Here is a 19,263-nt window from a genome sequence, read left to right on the forward strand (position 1 = left end):
TGCTGTGGGGTGGTTGACAAGAGACTATAGCAAAGCCCACTTCATCACTGTAACCATGACAACATGACACACCTACCGCAATCGTAACTTTTTGAAAGCTCACATAGAGAACAGAAATAAATGCAAACAGTTGTGCCAAAATACGAATAAAGTGTGGGGAAAATGTAATTTAACTGGAAAAAAACAACTAGAAGTGGGAAAATAATGGATGAGTCAATAGTCAATAAAGATAGTAGAGATATCAACAAGCCCTACTTTCCAGTGTGTTAATCTCAGCAAGTAAAACAGAAGTTGTACAAAAACTATGCTTAAAGGAACACTAGGTAAGATTTGACATTTTTGCTTCTGGTCTCCTACAGTTGCAGAGTGTAATTACTTTTTACAGCACTGCCCTACCCTCCCCAACAATTACATAGTGTGGTTTCGCAGTGCCAGTCCCAGAGTAGCAACAACAGAGGCTCTCTTCTCCCTATTACAAGTCAGTGAAGCCTCAAAATGATTTTCAAGCTGTAAGCCAAAAATACTACATAGTGGTTCTCTGAGGTGATGTGGACACACATCAAAAATCTACAGACCCTCCGTGGTGTAGAACTACTCCAATATGTCATGGCACCACCCCCAAATGTGACTTTATCAGTCTTGGGCACTTTCAGAAACCATTTTCTGAGAACATTTTCACTGTAATTATCTACATGGAGCATCCCTGCTAAACCACGCTAACTGCCTCCAAAACACTGCACTGAAGAGAGCAAAGTGAGCTAATTAACCTAATGAATATGGATGGGGCAAGTACTAAGCTCAGCAACAAAATGTTTAACTTGTAAAACGGCAAATTACACGAACAACTAAGTGGAGAAGCAAACTGCCAGGAGAGCTACGACAGATAGAGGCTGAATGCTGGAGACAGAAACCTGAAGCATGATAGTAGAAATAATCTAGATCTAGAATTAACAGCATTATTACTGGCTTATTTGTTTTGTAGCCAAAAACCTATTAGCAAGCATAAGAATTGGTGAAAATTTACAGTAGATCAGTTGTCATAGGGATATAGCACCTGAATATCAGAACATTCAAACCCACTGAAGCTAAACAGGATTGAGCCTGGCCTGTACTTGCATGGGAGACCTCATAGGAAAGCATGGGAGGCTGCTGGAGGTGTTGTTGTTGGGCCTACTGTGGGTGTTGTTCCTGTGGCCTGTGTGGATCCCCATGACCAAGTGCAGTGACACGGACAGTGCACTGAAAACAGTAAGTCACTGTCCTTTAAACATCCTGAGACACTTTAAAACAAAAAAAGACTTTAAAAGAGTAGGAACATCCAGAATAAATCTGCAACTGTGGCCACTTTTGGCCTCCTAGTTACAACCCCAGCTTCTCATTATGTTCTCAGTCAGCTCCTGTCTATTTTATCTCAGGTTCCCCAATACTTCATTCATTCATCATCTGTAACCCTTATCCAGTTCAGGGTCGCGGTGGGTCCAGAGCCTACCGGGAATCATTGGGCGGAAGGCGGGAATACACCCTGGAGGGGGCGCCAGTCCTTCACAGGGCAACACAGACACATTCACTCACACCTACGGACACTTTTGAGTTGCCAATCCACCTACCAATGTGTGTTTTTGGACTGTGGGAAGAAACCAGAGCACCCGGAGGAAACCCACGCAGACACAGTGAGAACACACCAACTCCTCACAGACAGTCACCCGGAGCGGGAATCGAACCCACAACCTCCAGGCCCCTGGAGCTGTGTGACACTACCTGCTGCACCACCGTGCCGCCCCAATACTTCATTAAAAATCCTTACTGTCAATCATCGTGGAAAACACTGTGTTCCAAATTATGCATTTTTTTTCAGGGAAACCTTGGGGAGTGCTAAGTCTATTACGGAGGCTTTTGAGATTCATCCGTTAGCACGCGTTCCACAGACTGACTTAACTTCTAAACCTGTGGGAAATCACCCAGGACTCACCTCCTGAACTGCTTACCTCACCGTAGCGAATCTTCTGATTTGACTCATCATAGATTCTCCTCCCAATGATGTTCAGTTCACTCACACACAACATTATAAGCAACTGTTTAATAGATGGGAGTAATAGATTCTAATTATGGCCTCACCTCTCTGCCCACGACTAAGCTTGTGGAATTTACATTTAAATCAATTCTAGGGCCCACAAGAGGAAGCCACTTGCACAGGTGACTGACTCACTCAGTCAGCTGTAACAGCTCTTGCATTCCCTTTGCTAAAGCTTTCGGGGTTGTGTTTTAAGTTTTCTGAGCGTTATTAGGATTTCAGTTACTAAACATGTGGGCTATATATATATCACTTTAGAACCACTGAGTGTCAAAATTAGAAAAGTGACACGCCAGCCGCAAGCAAGGGGTGTAGTGGCCACTTCACTGCCCTCAGTGCTTTTATTGCAAGTGTTATTCTGTTCTAAAATTGGCCGATGTCAATGAAATCTGGTCTCTTTACATTTTTTTTAATAACTGACATTTCCCAGTAATTAAAATCCTTATACTGCAACAAAAGGGCGGCACGGTGGCGCAGCAGGTAGCGTCACACAGCTCCAGGGGCCTGGAGGTTGTGGGTTCGATTCCTGCTCCGGGTGACTGTCTGTGAGGAGTTGGTGTGTTCTCCCCGTGTCCGCGTGGGTTTCCTCCGGGTGTTCCGGTTTCCTCCCATAGTCCAAAAACACATGTTGGTAGTTGGATTGGCGACTCAAAAGTGTCCGTAGGTGTGAGTGAATGTGTGTGTGTGTCTGTGTTGCCCTGTGAAGGACTGGCGCCCCCTCCAGGGTGTATTCCCGCCTTGCGCCCAATAATTCCAGGTAGGCTCTGGACCCACTACGACCCTGAATTGGATAAGGGTTACAGATAATGAAATAATGAATACTGCAACAAAACAAAAGCCAATTTAGAATTCTGTTTCTTTCATTTAACAACAAAAAACAACATATTTGCACATATCCTCCTAAATATCAGAATACCAGCCAACGTTACCCTGAGTGTTTCACCTGGACTGTGTTTTCAATGGGCAACAACAGGACAGCCAATCAGGGTCTATTTACATTCATTCATACAATAAATAAGTTAATTAAAATACATTAAAACAACAACAACAAAAACAAACAAACAAACTAACAGATTAATCAATTTTGAAGAATACACAGAGTCTAGATATGTGTCATGTCAGTTTGATTTGTAAAGCATTTCAAAAGTGGCTGAGTTCCTTAAGGTTCCTAAATGCTTCTTGGTTTGGGTGTACGGTTCTATAAAAAATATATATATACATTAAATTGAATATAAAATGAAACATATATTTGCCTTTTCTTTGATATTTACTATTTTAGAGATACCGGCTTCTCGTGATATGCTGGAACCGTATTCTTCAGCAAATCAGTTTTTTTTTTTCAATAAATTCTTCATATTTACAAGGGTTAAGGTGGTATAAACATAAAATAGGGCTGAGAGTTGTGAGGAACAGGGATATCGGTATGGACCCTGTACTCCAGTTGTGATTTCTTTGTTCTAAATAGCGCTGATATGCAGTTGGGGGGAGGAGGAGGAGGAGGGGAGTACTGTTGTGGTTACTCACTGTCAAGCTGATGATGGCAGCCATAAAAGTGTTAGCTCTGAATGTGGCTAATGGAAAGAGATGCTCACTTGGTACAGTTAAAGCTATTAAACATGAACTAACCTGATTACTACCTGGGGTGGTACAGAGCACTAGCTCAAACAGTTCCTAGTGTTCTCAGTGTTTGGAAACAGGAGATAAGGGGCTCAATTTATAACGTTTTCATCTCATATGGAACATAAAAATGATTATAATAAACACAAAACATCACTGAACAAGATCCACTCTGAGCTTTTGTAACGAGAAAGACACCTCATCTTGCTACACCCCTTTCCACGTAGCCATAACAGAAAAACAAACTGCCATAAGAGGCTCAATGGGGGCTACTTTCCCGCCATGATATTGAACGCCTCAGCTTCTCGCCTCCCGCACTCACTTAACAGTTGAATGACTCTCGAGCCTCAAAAGGCACTCTCTTTAGAATTATTCATTTCACATTAGCAGTGGTTATATCGTGGTGCCTTGAGCTCACAAGATATTTCTGAACACAGCGAGAACGAGACTGAAGTTGGCTTCTAGGATCGAGTAATTCATTCCACCTTAAATGGTGCAGCTGTTACACTTTGGCGCCTTGTGGAGTTCAGTCACCACAGTGTAACTGCTGCTGCCTTTAAGGTGGAACGCTAACCCTAACTCCAAATAAAGCCAACTCCACCTCTTCCCCCCTGCACTAATGTGTTTAAAAGTATTTTGTAGACATTACAATTTTAAGCCAAGCCGCTCTCTGTGGAACATTCAGAGTAAAAAAATGTTTTGGAAAAACATCTCCGCAGGGAAACAGAAACAGGGTTATAATAATAACAGGACCTGCCAGCTGAACGATATCACGGATAATATCTGGTTGCGATTTTTTGGACAAAAACGTAAATATCTGAATAGCGATTTTTTAAAACATCAATTTATGTTTAAAAAAAAAACTCAATGAGTCTCAAAAAGACTCATTGCTGTTCTAATTGTTCAAATATTTATACTTCCATGCTATTAGTGTCCGTATTTATACTGTTAATAAAATAAGCTGTTGGCTGTAAAATTGCCATTTTGATAGAAAGCCAATACATCTTTCAGCACTATTTACTTTGAGCACAATGCCACACATTGACAAACTGTCAGCATCAGTCCATTCATCAGAAAGAACGCTGTCCAAAATGATACTCGCATTCTCAAATGAGTTACAATACACTGACTACATTCAACAGTACAGAACCCACTGAGCCTACAGCAGAACCTACAGTACATAAGGTACTTACAAAAATTACAATACCTAAAAAATATGATCTACAGAACTTCCTGAACATACAGTACTAGTACCTATATTAACACCAAAACAGAGCCTGAAGGACACCTACATACTTAATACCTACAGGAAGAACTAATAAACATACAGAAGCTGTACAGTACTTATACAGTACCTTCAGAACCTATAGTACATCTAATACGTACAGAATTGACCAAACCCACAGACTCTACAGGACCTAATAGTACATACATAACCTACCGAAAGTGCAGTACCTATATGAACTACAAACATACGGAACTTACAGAACCTCTAATATCTACAGAACTTACCGAACCTACAGAACCCATGCAACCTCCGCAGAACCTCCACCCCAACTGTATTTATAGTACAGTGTTGTTTTCTTTTCTGATCGTACCTCGACTAGATTGTGTCAAAAGCCGAACCGCTCCTTGCCCCCGTTAACGTCCACAGAGTTGTCTTTGTTTTTATCCCAGTTCAGAAACCCGCACGTTGCAGCGCTGTCGTCGCAAAATATCTCGCGCGGAGCCAAGCGTGTGCTCGCGGTACATCCTTCATGGCGCGAGCCTTCATCCACCAGAAATCCGCCGCCAAGAGCCGTTTATCGTTTATCACCGAATCCTCCTCTGTCTCTCTCGCCCTCTCTCCCGCTCTCCTTCACCGCGCGCCGAGCCGTCGGAGGAGGAGGCGATGAATGAGCGGATCACGCGCTGAATGCATGCTCCTTTTCTTCAGCTCGAAACCTCCTCCCCATCCTCCTCCTCCATCGCCACCAACATCACTACAGCTTCCCTCTCCTCGCCTTTACTACTGACATCGTGAAAGACAGTGTGGACTTTTCACCGTAAATCCCTACAAAAGTTTGGTATAGTCCTTTGAAAAAGCAAGAAACCAGAAATGTGATCATCATTTAGACTCATGTAAAAGCTGCTGATGTATAATATAGCAATCACATCAACACAGCAGCTACCATAAGTGTGGAAACACCGGTTGTGTTATAATGAGTTTTATTCATGTGAGCATGTCCCAGTAAACAAGGAACGTCCCTGGACGTTCAAAACAGGTCTAAAAGTAGCCTGTCCGTCAAGGACATATTTTAAACGTCAATGGACGTCCAAATTCCATCTTAGTTAAGTGGTGACCAATCGATAACGTCAGTGGACGTTCAAAATGCGTTTTATACAAGTACTTTATTTCAGGACCAATTAATAACGTCAATGGACGTCGAAAATACGTCTAATAGTCGTCTTTTCAATGTCTGTGTTTGAACGTCTTTTCAACTTTCATTTTCAACCTTAAGAGAACGTTGATTAGACGGCAGTCATTAAGTTATTTCAACGTTGAATCAACGGCTAAATGTTTACTGGGGTGTTTACCTTTGTAACAAAACTATGCGAAAATCAGAGACCAGCTAATCTAGTTATATTCAGAAATCTCAGCAGCACAATGATGTTTTCAATACTTGATCTATCTACCCTTCCCATTCGTTACAACTTCCATCCATTTCAGAAAACTTGCTTTCAGTTTTTCAGCGAAAATGGCAGCAATATCTTCCACACCTCAAAGTTCAGTCATGTAGTTCAGTTCCATGGTCCGGACCAAATAAGAAAATGAGACGCTGTTACATTTCAGTCCTGGTTTGCCTTGCATTCAGACTGACACATTTACCAATCAAACCAAACTAAGTAAATAAAAACAATTAGTCAATTATAAATCACATAGCCAGTCGCCAGGACAACGCACTTAATACACGGTGAGTCCGGAGCCTACCTGGAATCACTGAGCGCAAGGCGGGAACACACCCTGGAGGGGGGGCCAGTCCTTCGCAGGGCACCTATTTTTACCAACTGGAAATACAACAACATTTCTAGAAATTTCTGTCCCCCCATGCTGTGTTTTGCTTCCGCATCTTGTGACTTCATGTCCTGTGTTTTGTTTTGTTTAGAAGCCTTTAATTTGTAATGTGTTCATACTTGAAATGACCAGTGCCAGAATTAGTTTAGAAACAGCCCAAGACACAGTCACTCTATGTTTGTTTGGTGTGCACCTGAATACGAAAGGATGCATTCACTCTTACGATAATGAGCCCCACTAACAGACAGGGTTTGTTTTGTGAGAACCAAAGTCAGTTTATATCGGTTCCTCGAGATCCAAATATTCCCAAGCACATTTAGTGGTGCTGAAGACATTGGGCCCAGTCCATTGTTCTAAGAACATCGGCAGCTTCTTTGTTTGATTTGCAGATGCTCTTCTTTTTAGTTTCAGATCCATAGTGTTGGATGGTTTTCTCACAGTGAAACACTCACAGAAACACCTACAGATTTTTCAGATCTGTGCTAGGAGTGAAGCATGATTTTCTTCTGGTTCTCAAAGATGAAACATCTACGTACAGCCCAGATAGCAGACACATCTGGGAAATATCTCTCTCAGTTTTGGCACTTACGGTTCAGTTACAGCACTGGCAGGTTTTGCGTGGGCCTGACATGGGCCAAATGTCATGACCCGGGCTTGGGCTTCACTTGGATTACGGCACATGTTGAGTGGGTAAGGCGTGGGCCAAATGTCGACATCTGGCCCGTATAAAGTGGAGCTGTGGCTGAGCTGTGGTAACCAGACTCACCCTGAGTCAACGCCAAATGTGGGCTATAGGACAAGTGCAGATGTGCCACGTTTGGGACAACCATTCTTTGCTATATGGGATGTTTTCCTGATGTTTGGATGTCTAGTGGATGTTGTCACATATATGGGCTTCCAGCCATTTTCCCTCTAGACTGACCATAGGAACAATCTCCAGAACACCTTCGTAGTTGAAGCACTGGAGAATTGACTTACGCAGAGTTAGACTTGATTGGATTGTCTTATCAAAAACGCATCCTCTTTATTGATGTTTCCTCATGTGCTCATCAGGGAGCAGGATTAAAGCCTTTGAAATGGAGACAGAGGCAGGAGAAGACACTAATATTGAACACTGAGCACAGAAGCTGTTACAGTTAAAGGAATATAATTAAAGGATTAATTCAACCTGAATCAACTGCCCATCTACTTGTATTACAGTGATATGCAAATTTTGGGAAACCCTGGTCAAACGGTAAATGAGATAACTGACAATGTATTCTACAGGGAATTAATTTACGTATGACATTTATTTCCTGAAAGTGTTGGCCACACAGTTTGCAAATAAAGGAATATTGTATCTGTGAGGAGTTTGGTGTGTTCTCCTTGCATCCCTGTCGGTTTCCTCCCACGTTGGTAGGTGGATTGGCGACTCAAATGTGTCTGTAGGTGTGAGTGAATGTATGAGTGTGTGTCGCCCTGTGAAGGATGTGTTCCTGCCTTGAGCCCAGTGATTCTGGGTAGACTCTGGACCCACAATTGGATACTCAGTTGCAGACAATGAATGAATGAATGAATCTAATGTGAGTTGGCGCACGGGGGTGCAGCAGGTAGTGTCGCAGTCACAAACCTCCAGGGACCTAGAGGTTGTGGGTTCAAGTCCCGCTCCGGGTGACTGTCTGTGAGGAGTCTGGTGTGTTCTCCCTGTGTCTGTGTGGGTTTCCTCCCATGGTCCGAAAACACACGTTGGTAGTTGGATTGGCGACTCAAATGTGTCCATAGGTGGAAGTGTGTGTTGCCCTGTGAAGGACTGGCGCCCCCTCCAGGATATATACCCACCTTGCGCCCAATGATTCCAGGTAGGCTCTGGACCCACCACGACCCTTGGATAAGCGCTTACAGATAATGAATGAATGAGTTGCACTTTATGAGTCAGTCATTTCCTAAATATTGCTTACTCTTGTTGGTGGTAAAAAAAAGAGTGGTTGCTCCTCTTATTTTTTATGTTCACTCTCTTCATCAAAGCAGCTCTCACCAAACAACCAAATGATATCACAAGCGCCACGCACATCCTCATTCGCACTGCATGTCTTCAGTGACATAGTAGCAGTGTTATGTAACGCAGACAGGGAAGATTTGTCTTCTTCATGAGTTGGTGAATGCATGAATAAAGCTCCCCGGGAGGCTGCGGTTGCAGCCAGTGAGAAAAATACGTGAGGTCTCGCTCAATGAACCAGAGCAGGGCTGAGAGAGCTGCTGAATTCAGTCCACTGCTCAATTGTTAATATATAATGATTATAAGATTACATTTTTATCATGACGTATAGCATTTCTAGGACGCGCTGCACCACAGAACAAAGTCTAAACATCAACACACAGTGGCACAACCGTGGAGGAGTTTCAGTCCATGACACATTCACACTACACGGCGACATATTGCTAGGGATCTCAGACACTGCATGTGTGGGATTGGTCAGACGGTAATCCATTTGCATAAAGGAGAGTAAATCTCGATTTTTGCCAGTGTTGCTAGCTGCCTGTTGCCAAATTACAGCAGCAAACCACCAGCTTTCACAGGAAATGGCTGGTCACCTTTCTATCACATCTTTGTGTGAACAGAGTACAGCAGAGCACAGCTTCTCTCATTCCCTCTTTCCCAATAACTCATTATGTTTTCGTCAGTGTGGTGTGTCTTAGTTATTATAATAGATTCTGGGCAGTGAGTGTTCTCCTCCAAGTGTGTTGAACCGTGTCTTCTTCCTCCCAGGTGTGTGGTATTGTGTGATCTAGGGGAGCAGGCAAGTGGGTGAATCATAAACAGCTATGTACACAAAGGCCTACCGACGACTGCACAATCACTACAGACCAAACTGTAAGTTTGTGGGACATAGCAACAGTAACTAAGGACTGAATTTTGTAAGCCGTTCTTAGTCCTCTATCTTGTCATCATCATGTGATGTGGTAGTGTGAAATGGTCTCCTCAGTTAAAAAAAAAACAGCACAAGCTACTCTTGGAGTTAATTAAAAATGGTATTGAAGCCCTTGGGTGGTCCTTTTTCATTTGTGTTAAAGAGCAGATCGCTCCTCTTTGAAGTGAAGGGAGGAGTGTTTAGTGACGCATTCGAATGCCGAGGCACTTCTGTTAAGGTGTGGTGCCGCATGTCCATCAGCCTCCTGAGGTTCGGCAGAGGTGGCTGGTTGTGATGGTGAGAAATGACATAATGGGCCATGCCCCGTCCATTCAGACTCAGTTAATGATCCTAAAGCAGAAGCATTTCTGTTTTACAGCAGCACTCAGTCGAGCCCATTCAGTGATACAGGCCCCGTCCTTCATTCACGGTTATATATTAAAGCATCCTGCAGATGGAATCTAATCGGGCACCACTGCACAGCACATAGGCAACTACTTGTTGTCTGTCATGGGATGAATTGTTGGACTGAACATAAAGAACAAAGAACAAAAGGCATGTAAAGGCAACGTCGACGATTCTGGGGAACTGCTGTTCTCTGATTTGTTTATGATCAGAAGCTCAGCCTCTTTATAGAGTGGAACGGCTTGGCTACTGTGGTTTGTAACGTGGCTACTCTCAGCCACAGATGCTCCACCCACAAATAGACAGAGAGTCTGATACCTGTGTCTGGACTCAGCCCGTTGCATTCTGACTTATGTATATTGTGCAAATGTATCACAGCTAAATAACACTGCTATGAACTGAATAAATGAACTGGGCCCACACTCATTTTAGAGGAAGAAATGACTCTTAACAAAGACAAATCCCCCAGACACTAGTAAATGTACGTTAATGTATAACACTGATATTTCACCAATCAGTTCACTGCAATTTCATCTTAAATCGTATTTATTGTCATTTATTACCAAGATTATTCAAAGAATACTTTACGTTTATTCTGATTTCTATTAATACAAGTCATTTTATACAGTGAAAAGTTGTTATTCCACCGGCAGATAATTTGACTTTTTTTGACATCTTCATTCATTCATTCATTCATTCATTCATCTTCTGTAGTGTTCAGGGTCATGGTGTGCCATGTGTGTGTATGTGTGTAGTATTTGACTGTAACATCTATAATCTGTTGACTAGGTTTAAAAGGATTTCACTTGGTAAGTTATAGTTAAATACACAGGAGGAATAAATAAGAATGAACGCTGCTCTGTGGAAGGAAAAAAAAACAAAGCTCTGAAAGGCTGACTGCAGGAGTATTACATAAGAACGCTGAACATCCCCCGTGATTCACACAGACATGTACATGTTATATCAATGGACTCTACATCATTCATATTAAAAACCTGCTCTAAAAATAGAGGGAAAAGAAATTTCAGCATGTGTGCATTCACATGAGCAGATACCAAGCACCTGATAACCCTCTACTGTCTGTTTTTATGCATTTCCATTATTTAAGGAGAACAGATAGTGACAGTCCTCAAAGCTGATTATCAGAGCTACTAGAAATATCTGTAGGAAACTGTTTTTACCAAATGCTGTGGAGATGATGAATTCTTGAGTTTTTTTTATTGGTAAATATTGTGGATATTGTATTTTGTTTTGTGTTGTTATGCAATGAGTGATCGAAGATCATAATAAAGTGTATTTTATCCTATTCTACAACGTTCATTCATATTCACTGTCTGTAACCGCGTATCCAATTCAGGAGCACGGTGGGTCCGGAGCCTACCCGGACTCACAGGGCGCAAGGCGGGAACACACCCTGGAGGGGGCGCCAGTCCTTCACAGGGCAACACACACACACACTATTCTTCAATATTCATTCATTCATTATCTGTAACTGTTTATCCAGTTCAGGGTCGCGGTGGGTCTACAGCCTACCTGGAATCATTGGGCGCAAGGCGGGAACACACCCTGGAGGGGGCGCCAGTCCTTCACAGGGCAACACACACTCACACTATTCTACAATATGTATGAGGTAATTTGTCATGTCAGCTCGTGTCCACATCGATCAGCTTCTCGTCTTATTACCAGTCGATGTCACAGTAAAACAGGATGGGAATTAAAGACATTTTGTTCAAAGACAGTAATAGAAATCTCATACACTGCAGTGATAGAAGAGCAGATAACACAATAGCCCTGAACACAGGAGACTAGGGACTCCAATCCTGGTGGTGGTAGGAACGCTAACTTTTCAGGATTTGGAAATACTGAGGTTTTCTGATGCTGTAGGTTTAATTTCATACATGTCACAAATGCCCCTTTCCCTGTAAGACTTCCAAAATACCACCTGGAAGCATTGTATGCATTCAAATCCACTTGTTTTCAAACCCAATTCCCAGTTTCATTTTGCCACAACAGTCAAAGGTAGAAACACCGTCCAAATGTCTGTATCCAGAGCTGCTGTAACTGAAAGGGTACCTTTTAATTGTGGTGAATAACCTGCAGCTGGGCAGTTTGCAGATTGCAGGCGTGAATCATGTGAGACCATCCATTTGCTGGAAGAGATCAACTGGGTAGGATTTTCAAGTTTTGGCCTCCGTGACCCTCAACTGCTTTCCACTGGGTGCTATTCAGTTGCTGATCCTTTATGTGCATTTATATCTGCCAGGTTTTTTTTCAAGCTAAATTTAAACTGGCCTTTGTGCCCCATTGCAGCAGTAACAGATTGTACTGTTCTAGCAAGACTTTATATTAGATGTCCGAACATTACTGTGTGGATTAGATGGCATCCAGACAGAAGCGATACGGTATTTAGAAATTAGATGGTGCTCTTTCAATCCAGAGAATGCAACTGCTCTGGTCTACAGCCCAGTCCTGTAGACTTTATACCACTCTAGCTGATATTTGGCATTGGGTATTGTGCAATTAAACTAATGTGTAGCTGCTCCAGAGTATCCCTATTCAATTCATGCTTTTCTATGGGCACCCCCAAAAGCAGTCGACGTTCCTAATCATAATTACAAATGTGCCTATCAGTTGCCAGCCTTTGATTTAATATTCTTCATATTTTCAGTCATATTCATCAAAGCTATCCATCAATTATTTCATTTGATAGTAGGAGAGAAACCTTGCCATATAATACACTCGTACACCTCTGTGAGTATTTGTGCGTGAGGTAGAACAACCAGCAGAGCAGTTTTTAGGAAAGCTGCCAATGCAGCAAAAAAAAAAACCCTGAAAGGCCATTAGCAGCATAATGATACGGCTGGATGCTCTTACTGGTAAATCTTTCGTTTGTGACAGCTCATAATTTCAGAGCTACCACTGTCATTGAAAGAGAAAGGAGTGACAGGAATGAAGGACATGCAGTGGTCTGTCAGCATTTCAGTACCTCGCATAAGTGTAGGCTACGTTCTTCAGAATGCAGGTGCCAAAATACATAGAGATTTTGGAGTGATGCCTTCGATCAGTATTTCCCACTCCCAGACATGGTCACCCCATGCTCTGTACATTTATCTGTTTTCCCTTCTCTATACACCTGACCCAGGCCACAGCTGCGTCCCGAAGCCAAGGCTGCAGCTGAGGTATGTTGCATGTCTCAACTGCTTTGCCTTTCAAAGCGATTCCAATAAAAGGAGCGGTGAAATTTTGAGGGCGTGAACAATGTATTTTCATGGCAGAAACAAGTCCAGTTTCTCCATACCCATTAAAAAAAAATATATATATATATATATATAATTTGCCATAAATATTTTATTTTTAATTTAATTTAATATAATTTTGTTTTATATTATTTTATTGAAACTGTAGGTAAACAACCCTTTGACACTCAATAAAGAATAATGTACATGGCTCTTGGCAGAGACCAACTGTTGTCATATTACAGATACAGGTAGATTTTGGAGTCTTGTCCAACAACTCAATTGGAATAGTGTAGCGTTCCAGAAATTGTGCAGTGTGGAAGGCAATTGTGTTGCCTATTTGACTGAATGTTCTAACATTTACACAAACCTACACCAATGAATTTGTTGTAAGGGCTGCAGTCTTTTCTAAAGGCATGTTTCGTAACTGTAGCACATGAATGCAGATAAAAAGGTTTGAGATTTTTCCTACACACAATTTTTTTCCTTCATTAAATATTGATAAATCTGGAGATGAGATGGAGACTCAGTAGATGTTCTAAGAAAGAAAGAAAAAAACACACACACACACAGAATGTCACGGACGATGGGGAAAGTGATGGATTATTGTGCTCCAAAGCCCGATGACCTGGAAATGAAATTTTTAAGAAAAAATAATGGCAGAAACAAGCCACCCCCATATTATCGCTTTGGGTAACGCATACAGTCCTCTTCCCTGCTTTACTCTGTGGAGCTCTGGGGAACACTCCGGAAGCTCCAGCAGCACAACAGCTCAGCTAAAAACACCCACACACACACACACACACACACACACACACACACTGCCCCAGCCCACAACACAGAGCCACTGAGGATATCCTCTCACCTAGATTCACTTTCATGTTCACATTTTCATTGAAGAGCAACCGTTTTCCCATGATTCACCCACACAGCCTTAAAAACACCGAAGAGCTCTGCCAGGTTTCTGTATGTATATTTAGTCTTGGTATGTCTAATTTTATTAAATACATTCTAAACTAAATTGCTAATAAGGAACTAAATCCATTGCAAATATTACATTGCTAACTTATCTCCTTAGCTTCTATTTGTTAAAAAGTTGGTATTGTTAGCTAAAGTACGTTTTTAAGACACCACTGTCTTTGACACCATTGTTTATATGTAAATTTAAATACTTTTAGGGCTTTTGTGCTTAACCTGAAATGCTAATCATGCTAATAATGAATACATGCTAGTGGCAGACTGTTAGCATGCAAACAAGTTTGTGTTAGCTAGTCTCCATTAGCCTCTATTCATTATCAGGAGTTCTGGTCCAGTTACAATATTTTAGGCAGCCATTTCCTCATAGGACATTTTATGTTAGAGTTTGAAATATCAGTCTGAACCTAATGAGACCCAGCTGAATCAATTAGAGCACTGGGTTGAACACCATTCCTCAAATGTGTCAGGCTCTGGTCAGGTCCAAATTTATTTTTTAGGTCCTCACAGCCCATTTTAGCAGATTTTGTCTTTCATTTTCTCTGTGTTTTGTGCCTCTCTCCTTTATAACATTTAAACAGTTTGTAATCTTCCTGAACACCAAATGAAACAAACATCAAGGTCTACAATCCCTATGTAAGTGAGAAAATGGGTATGAGGAAAATAAATAGCAAATTAATTCTGAGGAGTACAGTTTAGTTCAGCCACAATAATGTCTAGATTTATGTGTTTGAATATATATATATATATATATATATATATATATGAATATAGCCCATAAACTATAAATAACCAAGAATAAATAAATAAAAAAATAAATATATATATATATTCTTGGTTATATATAGTTTTTGGGCTATATTCCAAATTAGACCTTTATGTATTCACCAGTGTTTCTCAGCCAGTTTTAACTCAGATTTCTCCCAGGTTTAGTCACTGACAGCTCAGCACACTGGGAGGAGAACACTAGCTTTCCATATCTGTTATGCCAGCTATCCCAGCCACACTGGGTAAATTGTGCTTGTCGTGAAAGTGAGGCAGTGCCATCAATCCCACTTCGAGAGAACAAGGCCAACTCTACTCTAGACTCTGTGACTCTGATGGCAGAGAGATCTCCAGGGATCAAGCTGGCAAACTCCTCCACGATAAAGAACCCCCCATGATGGTATTTTTGTTTGAAGCACAATTCAAGTAGATAGCAAATCTGAAACAGAGCATAATGGACTTGAAAAGGAAAAAAAAATCAAATGCTGCTCTATGGCTGTAATAAATGTTTTATTCCATGAAATCACTGAACTGTCATTTTTGTCTTGCAACATTAGGAGACAAATTGGGCGCTTTGGAGGCAACAGCAATTATGTTGTCTACATTCACACCAATTAGCTTCATGCAGACCTCTTTTAAACCAATTCTGTAGGATCCTCAGCCAGTCCACATTAGATTACCTTGTCTTGTGCTTGCCAGAACCAATCAGTCAGTTCATTGAAGACTATAGGTTCTCCAAGGCCAAGGTGACTCCACAGGAAGTTCATTTAAAGCCAATTTTGACCATCAAGATATACATCTTTTTTTTATCCATTCAAAAATGTATATCTCCATTTCTTCCCCAATTTTTACATTTCTGTGAACACATCTGCTCTTTGTACTATTTATTTATTTGACAATACAGGAATACTAGCAATCCAAATGTGATTAATTAATCTTGAGATATTTATATTTAATAAAAAAATGTCTGACAAATATTGGGCACATTTCTGCTCTCATGAAAGCACAAGTATGTTTCTGTTTTTGTGGGAAAAACCTCAGCGCAGCTTTGAATGATATCATCCCTGACTTTGCCGGCTAGTTTATTTTCATCCAATCACATGATCTGTTTTCCCAACTGAACTGAATTACTCTCTCACCCCCAAGTCCCTCTCGTCCAATCCTATGAGAGTACTATGAAGTTCACCGCGTGATATAAATAGCCATATTCCTTCCCTTTGATTGAGCTGGAGATGTTCTATTTAAAGACACAAAGAAAGATGCATGTGCTCATCGGTGTGACACGCAACTCATAAAAGGTTCAGATTATGGTTTTCAGCATCACTGGAAATGCTCTTTCTACAGCTTTATACACTGTTATTGCCTTTAGCCAAACTGTGTATGTTATGTCATTTGCTGCAGGGGAATGAGAAAGAAATCTCCAGCATTTTTCATCTTAGTTTCTGTGTGCTGCCAACACGTTACTATTTTACACTCTTTGCAAACTGACTCTTAGACAGCGCTGATGGACAGCACTAAACATATAGAGAAGTCAAACTTCCCAGTTCAATTTGCTAACAGACATGTTTGCTGGCATCATGTTAATCGATGTGGGGAGGGTCAGACATCCTATCCAGCCAGAGAGAGGGAGGACTGTTATACTCTTCTGGATTCCTTGGATAACATCACCAGAGATAAAATTTATAATATACTGATCGTAGGGTCAACTTAGAGAGCTGTGGTACTCAGGTGCCTGGGGCTTTGTTTATTTAATGTAATAAATCTCTATTGTTATTTATTTATTTTTTGTTCATCCCCAAATTGTGCCCAATTTTCCTACATATATTTCAATTTACAGTGTGTGACAATTATAATGTTTTATTTCATATTTTTATTACCAACCTTTCTTTGAGTCCCCAATTGCAAAGAGTGCCATTAGGCTCAGGAAGGTCAGGGCTTAAACATTCTTCATCTGCTGCAAACACAATGCCACTGAACAGCTTTGGAGGAGAGTGTAAACTGCCCAGATCTGTCACATCAGCTGACAGACTCAAATGCTAGCTACTGTAAGTGGAAAGATGGAGGAGCCCATGTTTTATTGTTCGAATAAAAGCTGATGGGCTAAGCATAAAACACACGTCATTGCTTTAATATGCCATATACTGTGTTCTGAGAAAACCAAAATATTAACAGCAAACAAATCCCTAGTGTATACCCAAGCAGTGTGTGTTTGCATTGTGTACCTAAACTGGGGATAACACGTAAGTATTATGTAGCAATTTTCACACTGGACAACGTCTACACATTATTTGTGGAGGCTGTATATCAAGCAAATCCAATGCTGTGGGAATAAATAAAGCATTTTATCACAGGGAAGCGTTACACTCTCTGAAAAGGGGGAACTTTTACTGTTAGAATATCTGCCGTTCTAAGTATTACATGAGGATTTTTTCATACATTGTGCAATTATTATTAATCATAGTCCCAGTTGCTTCCAGAATAAATCGTTTAAACCCCAATCCCAACTGGAACCTAATGCAGGAACAAAAATATTACAGTTAGTCTTGGATGTCCAGTGAGTGCTTGGAACCCTTCCATTGCTAAATGATTCTCTGAAATGTTCCTTGCCCAGACTGACATCGGTTTGAGCTACTGAGCCTCCTCTAGGGACCCGCACTCAGTCATTTTCCCACTTCTGTCCTTGGGGGTGGGAAGGGAGGGTGAATAACTGTATTTCATCAATCATTTGCTGGGAGATGAGTCAGCAGAGCTGCATGTTAACTTATGATCTCTCCGTCAATAGCAGCGTGAAGGGAGCAGCACTGATCTCAGAGTGGACAGGCCCCAGTTCTAAAGCTCTGACAGAGGCAGCAGCAGACAAGGGCTCAGTTACACTTCGTTACATTTGTCAACGAGTTCACCTTTGGCACCCGACTCTGTTCTAGTGCTCAGCACTGTGGTTCTAGCTGTTTTTTTTTTATTGAATGAGGAACATTTTTGCTGACACATTCAAGATGAAAGACAGCCAAAGTATTTTTTGTAGGCAGTGTAATGTGCCTTTAACATGGTACACGATTATGTGCAGAAAATGAGCAATATGGAAAAACGTATCACAACACACGAAGATAAGTTATGATTATTCAGTGTATTTTGTGTTATTTCTTTTTTTTTCTTATTGAAACTCTGTACTACATTATTTTAAATAAATGAATAAAAATAAATTGAATCAAATTGGGGCGGAATGGTGGCGCAGCAGGTAATGTCTCAGTCTCACAGCTCCAGGGACCTGGAGGTTGTGAGGAGTTTGGTCTGTTCTCCCTGTGTCCGCGTGGGTTTCCACCGGGTGCTCCGGTTTCCTCCCACAGCCCAAAAAACACACGTTGGTAGGTGGATTGGCGACTCAAAAGTGTCCATAGGTGTGTGTGTGTGTTGCCCTGTGAAGGACTGGCGCCCCCTCCAGGGTGTATTCCCGCCTTGCGCCCAATGATTCCAGGTAGGCTCTGGACCCACTGCGACCCTGAACTGGATAAGGGTTACAGATAATTAATGAATGAATCAATCAAATTGGGGCGGCATGGTGGTGCGGCAGGTAATGTCTCAGTCACACAGCCCCAGGGACCTGGAAGTTGTGAGGAGTGTGGTGTGTTCTCCCTGTGTCTGCGTGGGTTTCCTCCGGGTGCTCCGGTTTCCTCCCACAGTCCAAAAACACACGTTGGTCGGTGGATTGGCGACTCAAAATTGTCCGTAGGTGTGAGTGTGTTTCATCTTGCGAAGGACTGGCGCCCCCTCCAGGGTGTGATCCCACCTTGCGCCCAATGATTCTGGGTAGGCCCCGGACCCACCGTGACCCCCAAACTAGATAAGCGGTTACAGACAATGAATGAATGAATGAATGAATTAATTAATCAAATTGAAAGCCCTATTTTTCTTGTAAATTTTGTCAGTGTTATTTAATGAAATTCATGATATATAGGCCTTCATTACCTTAATTTTGTTTGAACATGTTCTGTGTACCTTTTAAAAGACTTTCAGCCTCAGGTGTCAGGTTTCAGAAAGTGGAAAATTGCCACCAAAGTTTCCACATAGTTTCCTTTGTGCAAGAAAATAAACACTGTATTGTGGATTTAAGGCAATAACTCGCTACTGTACTGCTACACTGGAAACTAAAGCACGTCCATGTCAGAGCATCCGCTGCAAGTGATTCTGTCGATCACTGTTTGGTGACAGAGATGTGATTTATCTGTATTCAACACTGAGAACGCCACTCTTACC

At 41.6% G+C, this 19,263-nt stretch overlaps 1 protein-coding gene across 1 annotated transcript in view; it reads right to left on the minus strand.

The window, feature by feature from the left end:
- Positions 1 to 5,544, minus strand: part of LOC136666029 (probable G-protein coupled receptor 153) — a 55,031-nt gene extending 49,487 nt beyond the window's left edge. The window contains exon 1 of the mRNA XM_066643982.1: positions 5,287 to 5,544. The gene's annotated coding sequence lies outside the window, so the exon portion shown is untranslated. The remainder of the gene's footprint in view (positions 1 to 5,286) is intronic.
- Between the last annotated feature and the right edge of the window lie 13,719 nt (positions 5,545 to 19,263).

The sequence above is a fragment of the Hoplias malabaricus genome, chromosome 14 (assembly GCF_029633855.1).
Source record: "Hoplias malabaricus isolate fHopMal1 chromosome 14, fHopMal1.hap1, whole genome shotgun sequence".
NCBI classification, from domain to species: Eukaryota; Metazoa; Chordata; class Actinopteri; order Characiformes; family Erythrinidae; genus Hoplias; species Hoplias malabaricus.